Source organism: Pinus tabuliformis, chromosome 7, assembly GCF_031772625.1.
Source record: "Pinus tabuliformis cultivar Carrire ecotype Pingquan chromosome 7, CPIR1, whole genome shotgun sequence".
In the NCBI taxonomy this organism is placed as follows: Eukaryota; Viridiplantae; Streptophyta; class Pinopsida; order Pinales; family Pinaceae; genus Pinus; species Pinus tabuliformis.
Window position 1 is genome coordinate 1,449,135,899 of NC_142293.1, and position 12,986 is coordinate 1,449,148,884.

The 12,986-nt window shown below is 36.2% G+C and overlaps 1 long non-coding RNA gene across 2 annotated transcripts in view; it reads left to right on the forward strand.

Annotated features, from left to right (window-relative positions):
• The first annotated feature begins 842 nt into the window (after nucleotides 1-842).
• Nucleotides 843-12,986, forward strand: part of LOC149253154 (uncharacterized) — a 165,142-nt gene continuing 152,998 nt past the window's right edge. For both annotated transcript variants that reach the window (XR_016266130.1, XR_016266131.1), the window contains exons 1-2: nucleotides 843-1,028; nucleotides 1,155-1,235. This is a non-coding gene — a long non-coding RNA (uncharacterized LOC149253154). The remainder of the gene's footprint in view (nucleotides 1,029-1,154; nucleotides 1,236-12,986) is intronic.

Genomic DNA, 12,986 nt, shown 5'->3' on the forward strand with positions numbered 1-12,986 from the left:
TTTCATTCATAACTCTTGAATTTCAAAATTTGAAATTGACATAAGTTAACAAACCTATTTACAAGACTTCAAGACTCTTCAAAAACTTATAGACAATTATCATATACATGGACTATAATTTCTAGTGATAACACGTGTAATATAGATATAAACAAAACATCTAAAGAAAAGTAATTGCACAATGATTCAGTCCAAGAAAACGAGGTTTTCCACAAACCAATTAAGCCTTTCAACCTTTTCAGCGTATTTGCTTATATCAAACATTTGTGCAGGGTTTCAACCAATTAACATTTCATTGAGTATGTATTTACAAATCAGTAATTTTGGGATCCTTCAAGCTTTTGAAAATAAAACCAATGAATTATCAATATAATTTTACCATAATGAAAAACAATTAGAAAGTCTTTAACCAGCGCAAATTGATCATCCGTTAAGCTTGAACCAACATCTTTTGTAGATAAATTCAACAATTTCAATTTAATAATCCTATCTGCCTCTCTTTATACTTTTTAGGAAAATTGTTACGAGTATTAAATTTGAATAACAATAATCATTGCAGTTCTACCTAACTCGTGAACCTCTAACGGGTGGAGAACGGCTTCTGAAATTGAAATTGCAGGCCTACCTAACTCGTGAACCTCTAACGGGTGGAGAACGGCTTCTGAAATTGAAATTGCAGGCCTACCTAACTCGTGAACCTCTAACGGGTGGAGAACGGCTTCTGAAATTGGAAATTGGAAAAGATTAAAGACATGTGTATCCGTTATAATTACAAGCATGCATGCCGGATATGGCGCGCAAGGTATGCATGTTGTTTCGTGTGACTAACCAGGTTAGCAATAGAAACCTCACCCTACTCTCATTTCCTTTTTACCTCAACCCCTTCATAACACTTTCCTCTTATCTTCACACCGAAATCCGTCTGTCACTTTCCTATTTTGCAGCAGTATTCTTAAATTTTTAAAAGCGTTCAGTTTCTGAAATCCATGGCGCCATGGCGGTTTGTAACAGGGGCTTTTGGGATCGAGGTAAAATGCCACAAGTTCTATGGGTAGAACTAGTTGGCACTGTCTTGAATTTGTTTTTAACAGAAATTTATTATTATATTTTATTTTTAATCGCTATTCTAACAGAAATTTATTATTTCTGTACAGTTGGAGGCGGCAAAGATGTTGGAGAATTGTGCTGTACAGAGCTGTATCTATGGAATGGGCAGAATTGAAAAGAAGGAACTTGTAAGTGTCTGGCTGCAAACCCTTACGTCTTTTTATCTAGATATTTAGGAAGAAATCATGGAATGGTACCACAATTTTAGCTTTTACTGTTTTTCCTAAAAGAGAAGTAGTTGCATTTTGAAAATTAGCCATAGAATTGAAAAGAAGGAACTTGTAAGTGTCTGGCTGCAAACCCTTACGTCTTTTTATCTAGATATTTAGGAAGAAACCATGGAATGGTACCACAATTTTAGCTTTTACTGTTTTTCCTAAAAGAGAAGTAGTTGCATTTTGAAAATTATGGAAACCTTTTTGTCAAAGTAAGACGTGCTAGCAAAACCTATGCAGAACAAGGTATTGATTTTTCAAGTATAACATATTGATTTTTCAAGTTATGTTATACTGAATATATATTTGGGAAATTGAACCGGTGACTCACATCATATCAAAAATGGCTTGTGACTTCACATCGAAATGTGTTAAAAATATCTTACAAAACACTTCATATAGAAAAATGTCTTAACAAAACACCCATCACAGTCACCCATAAAAATTACGCTCATATATATGAATCTATATAGACTTTGGTTTTACCAGGCAATTTAAGCAACTTTAATCAACATCCTTGCCATGAAAGTGCATTCCCAATATCAGCATAGTTATCCTTTAAAAAATGAATCGGCATCCTCTCAAAGCCGTAGGATAATAGGTATATACAGGGATGCCATTTTGTCACGGTATCGTGATTGTGCCCCTAAATAGCCCATTGCATGTCTCAGCTTTCATTAGCCTCCCACACTGATGGAGACTATATCGAGAGTCAACCATATTTGGAAGGCCCCTGCCGACTGTTGCCAGAATCTGGGGTTTTTCAGCATTTTATTCTCATAAACGCTTGTTAAAATCTTTATGGATCAGAGTGCCTTACATTTTTGGATCAACTTAATGAACGGTTCTGCTCTCTGAATTTTAAATTAGATTGCATTCTCATTGATTTTATTGTTTCCAGTGGAACGGTTTAAAGAGAAACTACAACACCATGCTGTTCTTTTACTACACGCTACATGTTCCTTTTCGCTCAGTTATCTATAGCCATTAAAGGAAACAGGGAATGGGCGCAAATCACACAACCATAGTGCCCTGATGAATTCAGCAGTTCAAAGAAATGATTAATTCAAAGCTCTCTGCTGCGCATTTGAATTTTAAAATTAAAGTATGACGTTCCAGGTAGTGATAAGTTTCATTGAATAAATAATGCATAGTGTTCAAACATTTTAGGGCCCTGAAGGTGTCAACATTGTGCATACATTTTGTCCAGAAAAGGTTGTGTATGCGTTTTCCTAATTTCATGTTCTTAGACGGGATAGGTACAAACTAATAACACACTTCAAAGCATAAATTGCACAACAATTTCCCAGCAACTAAGGGAAAGAATTAATTCAAAGCCCTCAACAACTAAAATAACATGTGATAATGCATTGTTTCTAGGGCTGTGTATGCATTTTCCTTATTATAAAAGATTTCATGTTCTTATGATGGCTGGAACTCTGGAGGTAAGCTTTCAGTATGCTTCCTCTTCATCACTTGCTTCACAAAGTTTATAGCTTGCTTTTCACTTGTCTTTGGCTTTTTAATTTTTATTTTATTTTGTGGGCTGTTTTTGACATTTTAGTTTATTTATTTATTTTTATTTTTTTGGAGTTGTTTCTGATATTTGTATTTTTTTTGTTTCGTTAATTTGTTGTTGTTTTGGGTTGTTTCTACATTTTCAAATTCAGATTGATTTTCCCTTAATCTTGTCTATGAAAATTTTGTCTCTCATAGAGACTTGGTATTTTAAATATTTGATTTGACCTAAGATCTCATTTTTGATTGGTGTCTTTTGAATTTGTATTCCTAAATGAATCATTTGTCTTTAAAGTCTTCAAGCTCAAGCCTAAATGGCGTGGCCTCCACCTCTCACATATTTCTTAGGCCAAAAACGTTGTTGATAATATTAGTATTTTTTGTTGATGTCATGAAAAATCGCGAGTTTTAACCCTTGCTGGAAAATCACCAAAGAAAATTTATGATTTTTTGCACTTTGAAAAAATCATCGTGATTTTTTCAAAAAATTACAAATTTTGTTGAAATTTCGTACCGTTAAGTAAAAAATCATTTGATTGGCGGATCGACAGGGTTTTAAAGGGAATTTGTGTTTTTTTTCCTCATTTCTCTCTGTTTCTTACTAGAGAAGGAAGGAGGATAGTTTGGGTCATATTCAAGGAGGGATTGAAGGCCAAAACAACCATCATCATCATCAAAGATTTTTCTGTGGAGAAAGTGTTCAGGTTCATTTGCCAAATGAACGAAACATTGTTGTCATTTTCCATGTTCCCTTCGTAGTTATGTTCATAAAACCCACCATGTTAATGATTTTTTTCTATAGAATTAGGTATGCTTGCTGGTCTCTTTGCTCGCTTACATTTTCCCTTTTTTGTTTTTGTTATTTTGCCATGATTTTGATGCCTATAAAACAATGCAAGTTTTTTTTGTTTGTTTCTATAATGGGTCAACAAACTTAATTTTAGTTTTTTATACAACTTCTTAGTGCCATTTTTCATTGCAGATAATCAATCTAAATTTCTAAAGATTTGATTTTTTTTAATGAATAGGCTGTTATTTTTTGTCTAGTGGGGGTTTAATGCTATTTTTTTGTGTTTTTGGTGCTCTATGATTGAATTTTGAAGTTCCCTATTTCCACTACAAATATGCCAAAAGCCTTGGACCCATTTTGGCAGCATGGAGAACCTGAAGATGTGACAAATTGATAGTGATTGAATTGCAAATTGTGTGGCCAACATATGATAAGAGGGGTTAGCAGGTTGAAATACAATTTGGCAAAAATCCCTAGGCACGATGTTGAGATTGGTAAGTCTTCTAGCTCAGAGCTTATGAGAGATGCACATGATACAATTCATGCAAAGGACAAAAAGAAAAAAGAGGCAATTTCAAATAGGGCTGAATGTGTAGGGAAATATTCGGGGCTATCTACTTCTGAGGCTGAGGGTAGTGGAAATGGCTCCATGGCTTCACCTACTGAGAGGTCATCATTTTTTATTTCATGAATCATAGTTGGAGCACAACCTTCCATTAAGTCAACGATGAAAAAGGGAGAAGCAAGAAGTAGACAGGGTTAGGGGAGATGTCTTTTCTAGAGTGACTTACCTCTCAACATCACCAAAACTAATCCATTTTGGCAACCAATGTGTGATGTCATTACTGTTGTGGGCCATACATCAACTCTAGATTGAGGGAGTTGAAATAGTGATGGGAGGTCTCTAAATGCACAATGGTGTTTGATCACAATGATGTTTGATCACTATGGCAACCCTTTTGTCAAAGTAAGACGTGCTGGCAAAACCTATGCAGAACAAGATATTGATTTTGCAACTTATGTTATGCTAGTATATATGAATCAGCTGCTATATAAACTTTGGTTTTACAGGAAATTTAAGCAGCTTTAATCAACATCTTTGCCATAAAAGTGAATTCCCAATATCAACATAGTTATCCTTTAAAAAATGAATCGGCATCCTCAAAGCTATAGGATAATTGAGCCGAGAGGCTTATTCTACAGCCCAATATGATATGTAACGCTGTCCGTCTATCATCAAAATTTAATTGAAATTTTACTCATGTCCAACAAAATAAAAATTATGAAAAATCTAAAAATAAAAAAATATACGTAAAGAAATTAGATCCATCTCAACTCAGGTTAGATCCATATTTAAAATAAATCTATGCTAGTAAGTATATACAAAAATGCCATTTTGTCATGTTATCATGATTGTGTCCCTAAATAACCCATCGCATGTCTCAACTTTCATTAGCCTCCCACACTGATGGAGTCGATGGAGACTATATCGGGAGTCAACCATATTTGGAAGCTCCCTGCCGACTGTGGTCAGAATCTGGGGTTTTTCAGCATTTTATTCTCATACTGCTTGTTAAAATCTTTATGGATCAGAGTGCCGTACATTTTTGGTTCAACTTGATGAACGGTTCTTCTCACTGAAATTTAAATTAGATTGCATTCTCATTGATTTTATTGTTTCCCGTGAAACGGTTTAAAGAGAAACTACAATACCATGCTGTTCTTTACTACACGCTACATGTTCTTTTTCGCTCAGTTATCTATAGCCATTAAAGGAAACAGGGAATGGGCGCAAATCACACAACCATAGAGCCCTGATGAACTCAGCAGTTCAAAGAAATGATTAATTCAAAGCTCTCTACTGCACATTTGAATTTTAAAATTAAAGTATGATGTTCTAGTTAGTGATAAATTTCACTGAATAATGCATAGTTCAACTGAAGGTGTATATATATATATATATATATATATATATATATATTACCAATGACAACATTGTGCATACATTTTGTCCCGAAGAAGTTGTGTATACGTTTTCCTTGTTTCATGTTCTTAGACGGGATAGGTACAAACTAATAACACACTTCAAAGCATAAATTGCACAGCAATATCCCAACAACTAAGGGAAATAATTAATTCAAAGCCCTCAACAATTAAAATAAGATGTGATAATGCATTGTTTCTAGGGCTGTGTATGCATTTTCCTCACTATGAAAAGGTTTCATGTTCTAATGATGGTTGGAACTCTGGATGTAAGCTTTCAGTATGCTTCCTCTTCATCACTTGCTTCGCTAAGCTTATTTTTCACTTGTCTCTGGCTTTTTTGTTTTTGGCTTTTTTAATTTTGAGGGTTGTTTCTGAGATGCCTTGGTTGTTTCTAATATTTATGGTTGGTTTGTTTGTTTGTTTGTTTTTTAAATTTGTTGTCGTTGTTGTTTGGGTTGTTTATACATTTGCAATTTCAGATTGATTTTCACTTAATTTTCTCTCATAGAGCCTTGGTATTTTAAATATTTGATTTGACCTAAGATCTCATTTTTGATTCGAGTCTTTTGAACTTGTGTTCCTAGATGAATCATTTGAGTCTTTAAAGTCTTCAAGCTCAAGCTTAAATGGCGTGGCCTCCACCTCTCACATATTTCTAATGTCTAAAATATTGTTGATAATATTGGTATTTTTTTGCTAATGCTATGAAAAATTACCAATGATAATTTGTGATTTTTTCAAAACCACCATGATCTTTTTGAAAAAATTACAAGTTTTGTTGAAATTTCGTGCCACGACGTAAAAAATCGCTTGATTGGCGGATCCACGGGGTTTTAAGGGGATGTGTTTTTTTTCCTCATTTCTGTTTGTTTCCTACTGGAGAAGGAAGGAGGAGAGCTTGTGGTCATATTCAAGGAGGGATTGAGGGCCAAACAACCATCATCACCATCATCAACAAAGTTTTTTTTTTTTGTTGTTGTGGAGAAAGTGTTCAGGTTCATTTGCCAAATCAGCCAAACAGTGTTGTCATTTTTCATCTTCTAGCTTGTGGTCATATTCAAGGAGGGATTGAGGGCCAAACAACCATTATCATCATCATCAACAAAGATTTTTTTGTGGAGAAAGTGTTCAGGTTCATTTGCCAAATCAGCCAAACAGTCTTGTCATTTTCCATCTTCCTTTTGTAGTTATGTTCTTAAAATTCACTATGTTAATCATTTTTTTCCATAGAATTAGGTATGCTTGCTGGTCTCTTGCTTGCTTATATTTTCCTTCTTTTTTGTTTTTGTTATTTTTCCATGATTTTGGTGCCCATAAAACAAGAAGAAAGAAAGCAAGAAAATATTTTAATGTCCACAAGGCTAAATTTAGCCCTATGGGATAGAGCACCAATATAAGCTTTTTTTTTTAATCTATAGTGGGCCAACAAACGTGATTTTAGTTTTTTATACAACCTCTTAGTGCCATTTTTCATTGCAAATAATCTAATCTAAATTTCTAAAGATTTGATTTTTTTAATGAATAGGCTGTTATTTTTTGTCGAGTGGGGGTTTAATGCCATTTTGTTTGTTTGTTTTTGGTGCTCTATGATTGAATTTTGAAGTTGTCAATTTCCATTACAAATATGCCAAAAGCCTTGGACCCATTTTGGTAGTATGGGGAACCTGAAGATGTGACAAACTGGGAATGATTGAATTGCAAATTGTGTGGCCAACATATGATAGGAGGGGTTAGCAGGTTGAAATACCATTTGGCTAAAATCCCCAGGCATGATGTTGAGATTTGTAAGTCTTCTAGCTCAGAGCTTATGAGAGATGCACATGATGAAATTCATGCAAAGGACAAAAAGAAAAAAGAGGCAGTTGCAAACGGGGTTGAACGTGTAGGGAAATATTCGAGGCTATCTACTTCTGAGGCTTAGGGTAAGGGAAAGGGCTCATGGCATCACCTGCTGAGAGGTCATCATTTTTTATTTCATGAATCATAGTTGGAGCACAACCTTCCATTAAGTCAGCGATGAAAAAGGGAGAAGCAAGAAGTAGACAGGGTTATGGGGAGATATCTTTTCTAGAGTGACTTACCTCTCAGCATCACCGAAAATAATCCATTTTGGCAACCAGTGTGTGATGTCATTGCTGTTGTGGGCCAGACATCAACTCTAGATTGGGGGAGTTGAAGTAGTGATGGGAGGTCTCTAGATGCACAATGATGTTTGATCACTGGATAGATAGGTAAGGGTAAAACCCTTCTAAATTTATTGGTACATTTTACTAGAGGTACCATGTTTATTAAATCAATGGATGCATCAACACATGTAAAGATGTAGCATTGATATGTGAGTTGATGGATGGGTTCCTGCAAGAGATTGGTTTACACAATGTGGTGCAAATCATAACAGATAATGCAACTAATTATGTGGTTGCTGGTAGAATGCTTATGGACATGCACTGCTTATTATGGACTCCATGCACTACACATTGTATTGATTTGATATTTGAGAATATGGGAGAACTCCCCTTCATCAAGTAGGTGATTGATATGGCTAGGAGCATCTCCAAGTTCATATATAATCATGCTTTTGTTCTTATTAGCCTCAAGAGGAGATGCACTCGAAATAGGGAGTTGCAATGTCTTGTAATCACTTGTTTTGGCACCAACCTCATTACTCTTTAGTCTTTGCTTCGATATTAGATTGAGTTGAAGCATATGAAGCATATGTTTGTTTCTGATGACTGCTGTGATTGTACACACTAAAGGAGAGAAGATGGGAAAGCCATTGCTAAATTAGTTCACATTGACTCCTTCTGGCAATGTGTAGAAGAAGTGTGCTTAGTTAGTGAACTTTTAGTAAAGGTTTTTAAGATTGGTTGATTCTGATAAGCTTGCAATGGCTTATTTGTATGACGCCATGTATATGGTCAAAGATACTATTCAAGCTTATTATGTGGACAAGGGTATCGTGGATTTATAATAAACAAATGATGGTATGGGATTTGATTGATAGTTGGTGGACAAGGATGCTTCATCAACTCATTCATGTAGGAACACTTTTTCTCAACCCTGCATTTTCCCACAAATACAACTTTGATTTTGATGGCAAGATGATGGAAAGCCTCCATACTTGTCTTCATTGGATGGTGTTGAAATGTGTAACTAGGTTCGGTCTTCATAAGATATGAAATGTACTTTTGATTCTTGAATATGGTAAAATGAAAGAAAATTATTATTGTTATATTTTGTAGAATGGCTTTCATGCTCAAGGTCATTTTATTTAGAGGTCAAGCACCCATTGAGTGCTTCTAGGGTTTGTCCTAGGGTCAAGAAGTCAATAGAGTCATTGTCATATGAAGAAGACCCCATTGGGCACATTGTAACATGTCAAAATAATTATTTTTGTATTTAAAAGTGTCGAAATACCCTCCAAGACCAAGTCGGCTTGGTAGCTGAGAAGTTGGCCTCATTAGGGCATGTCATCCTCCTTGGAAGCCTATATATAGGAGGGAACTCGGCCTCCTATGGACACACACTCACTTCTCATCATATAAGCAAAGGAGAAGCAAAAGAAAGCTAACGAAGAACGAAGAAGGATGAAGGATGAAGGTTTGGGTTATTTCTCTCTCTCATACATGCGAAGAAGGAATATATAGGAGGGAACTCGACCTCCTATGGACACACACTCACTTCTCATCATATAAGCAAAGGAGAAACAAAAGAAAGCTAACAAAGAAGGAAGGACAAAGGACAAAGGTTTGGGTTATTTCTCTCTCTCTCATGTACGAAGAAGGAAGGCTAGGGTTTTGCTACTGCAAGGTCAAAGTTGAAGAAATTGCAGAAAGAAGGTTGAAGAAAGGACTATTAGGTCACCTATGTTGAAAAGTGTGGCTAGGTTAGGTCTTCATAATCACATGTGTAATTGTGATTTTATGTAATTGATGAAAAGAAGAAAAATAAAATTATTATTGTAATGCTTGTCTCATGGGTTTCATGAGCAAGGAATTTTATTTTTAGTGATGGCTCCCATTGAGAGCCTTTAGGATTTGTCATCTAGTCATAGAAGTCAATTTGAGTCTATGACATGTATGAAGGACCCTTCTTGGGCATATTACATTTTGTACAAGTAATTAGATAAGTATAAATAACCCTCTAAGACCAAGCAAAGTCTCTTCCTCAAGTCAACTTCAAGAAGGATAATTATATCTCCATCAAATGATACGTCTGCCTAGTTTGAAGTCATGTCGGCTCATTATGAGGCTACAAAAACTATATATAGGACAATTCGTCTCCATTTCAGAGCATAATTTCGGTGAAGATTTCAGTGAAGAATTTCGGTGAAGATTTCAGTGAAGGTCTGAAACAAGAAAAAGTGCGAAGTTTGTCAGGGAAGCCTATTATCAATCAAAGAAAAGAAGAATATAAACCGAACTCCCTTTTGAAGTCTATTTTTGGGTTTGTTATTTCTACACATGTGAGGAAGTAAGAGTTCAATTGCAGTAAAAGGAATCAAGAAGAATTACAATCCCCTTAAGCAGTCGAGTTGGTAGTAGGGCAAGGTTTAGAGGAAGCCGAGGGAAGATAGAAGGAATCGCGATGCAAAGAAGACTTAATTCAAGGAGGCCAAAACTAATAAAGGTCTGAAGCTACCGAAGTTGAAGCAAAGAAGGAAAAAGCAGAAGGTTGACTATCGTTGACTTAAGGAAGAAGGAATTCATCAAGGGAGCTTTGTGTCTTGGAGTGGCAAATAGGTCATGGGTCTTGGCCTTGGTATTCGTCAGTTGGAATCTTGTTAAATTTGGTAACTAGGGCCAAACATCACTTTGGACAACTCTTATGAGGCAACTGATATTTTTCTTGGATTCCTCTTTCCGAGAGGTGTAGGATTGATCTAAAGATCATCCCATCTTGACATGTACAAATGAAGTTATGAATTTGTTTTGATTACAGACAAATTGTCAAGGTCGGCCAACGATTAAATTAGCCTCCTCCAGCCTTCAACGTTGCATACATATACAAGGTGCCTCCTCCTCGTTTTGATCTCATCACATTCATATTTCTCTCGCTCATCTTGATTGGGTACGGATTTAAGGGCCTCTCTCTCCACACGTGCGAAAGGAAGACTGTCTTTTCTAGCTGTTGCGTTGACCAGATTTGACCGAAAATTCAAGAGACCGAAATTTCACTACCGTTGACCTTGTTTGACTTCGGTTTTGTGAGGGAGACTTTTGTTTGGGCAAGTTGTTGTTTGGGCACAAAAGTTGAGGCAATTTGACCCCTGTTTTGACCAACGTTGATTGCCCTAATTCAGGTTGTTGCGTTGACTTTTATTGACTAGATCGTACTGTTTTGGGCTGCCTTATCTTGTTGTTGGAGGTTGAGTTGACCAAGGTTGACCGAGCTGTTTTGGAGGTCAATTTCAACCCTATTGACCAACGTTGACATTCTGGTTATGGATTTCTGTTTCTACTGTTTTGACTGATAAGTTTGGGCAAGTGAATATTGTAAATTGTACTCTCTCTCTGCTAAACTTTTGAAGAATGATAAGAATTGATCAAGGGTTTCCTCACATTGGGGTTTGTCCCTGGCTGATGCCATATCTTGTGTCCTCTTGTGTTGGCTTGTCTTCTACTGTTATTGTTTATGTTCTATTTGCATTTTACTATCATGTTGATGTGATTGCTATGCTGGATATGATATTGGGCTAATAAAGAAAATTGAAGTAAAATTGCTCTAAGCATAGAACATACCATTGTTATCCTAAAATTAGCATGGTTTCAAAGCTGAGGTGAAGACAAACCCAAGCAAGAGTGAGAAGAGCCTCCACATCCTACTTCAAGTCTGATGATAAGCTTCATGATAAGTCTGATTATCATGCATGGAAGATGTCTCTTGATTTGACTTTAGAAGAGCAAGATGTCATGGATTATGTGTAGGGAAAGATTCCAATTTGAATACATCAAAGGAGATATATGATAGGTTGGTTGGCATGTTCAAATCTAGCAATGCAAATCAAACTCTTTTCCTCAAGAACAAGCTGAAGGATATAAAGAAGGGAAAAGGTGAGGATATTCAATCCTACTTTATGAGGATTGCCGAGATAAACAATGATCTTCTTTCGATTGGTGAAGCTATTGCTGACAGGGAGGTCACTCTCATTTCCCTTGGAGGTCTTCTTCTCGAATGGCATGTGTTCAACACTATTATTCTCAATAATGACATAATGCCAGGTTTTGAAGAATCACTGACTAGATGTTCTCAAGAAGAAACAAGGATGATGGAATTGGAGATGCCTTCGAATAGGAATAATCCTACCGCATTCTCCGCTCACGCCAAGAGGAAGAACAATACAGGTTCAAAGAAGCAAAGTCAAGGAAGACCGAGATTCAAAAATGGTAGGAAAGGAAGATGCTTTGTTTGCAACAAGTTTGGTCACTATGCCAGGGAGTGTCCAAATAGAAGGGACACATCTCATGATGATGATCACAATCATTCCAGGGGCAACAACGACAATCAAAGGAATGACAGGTTCAACAACAAAGGGAAAATGAATGATTTCGCTACTGAACTTGGAAATGATCGCGCTTCTAAAAGAACAAGAAACTCCCAAGTATGATGAGTCTAATGTTGTAAATTCTAAGCAAAAGGAATTTATCTTATATCTGCCCTTTCTACTACCTCTCTACTACCTCTCCTCTGGATACTTTGGGAAATTGGTTGATTGATAGTGGTGCCTCAAGGCACTTCACCGGGTACAAGGAAGCTCTTTCAAATCTGATAGAGAAGGATACAAATTTGGAAATTATCCTTGGAGACAATGCCACCTATCCCGTGAAGGGAGTTGGGAATGTTACCCTTCAATTGAATCAAGGTAACACCGTTCATCTTCAAGAAGTACTATATGTACCTGATCTAAAGAAGAATCTAGTGTCTATCTCGGCGATGGAAGACAAAGGATTCAAGGTGGCATTCATCGATGGAAAGGTACGTGTGTGGAAAAGAAATTTCAAAGAAGCATTTACTCTTGGATTCAAGGTTGATGTTATGAAACCAGCTCAAGAAAAAATAGAAAAGATAGATTAACGCCTTAGAATTCAACCTCTTCGAGGGGGCAACCTCCTTTACATTACATGAATGAACAATTCTTGGATGATACAAATGACAAAACCTCCTTTCTATATATAGGAGTCTAAGGAGTCACAATATAATCCAGCCGACCTAACAATAATAATATAAAGCCACAAAAATAACAATAGAGGGATTCTATGGGGCACAGAAATAACAATATGGGGGTAATAGGGGCACAACAATATAAATAAGGGGTATAACTACAATAGTAATGGGGTAATCACTAGTATTATAGGGACCCAACATGCCCC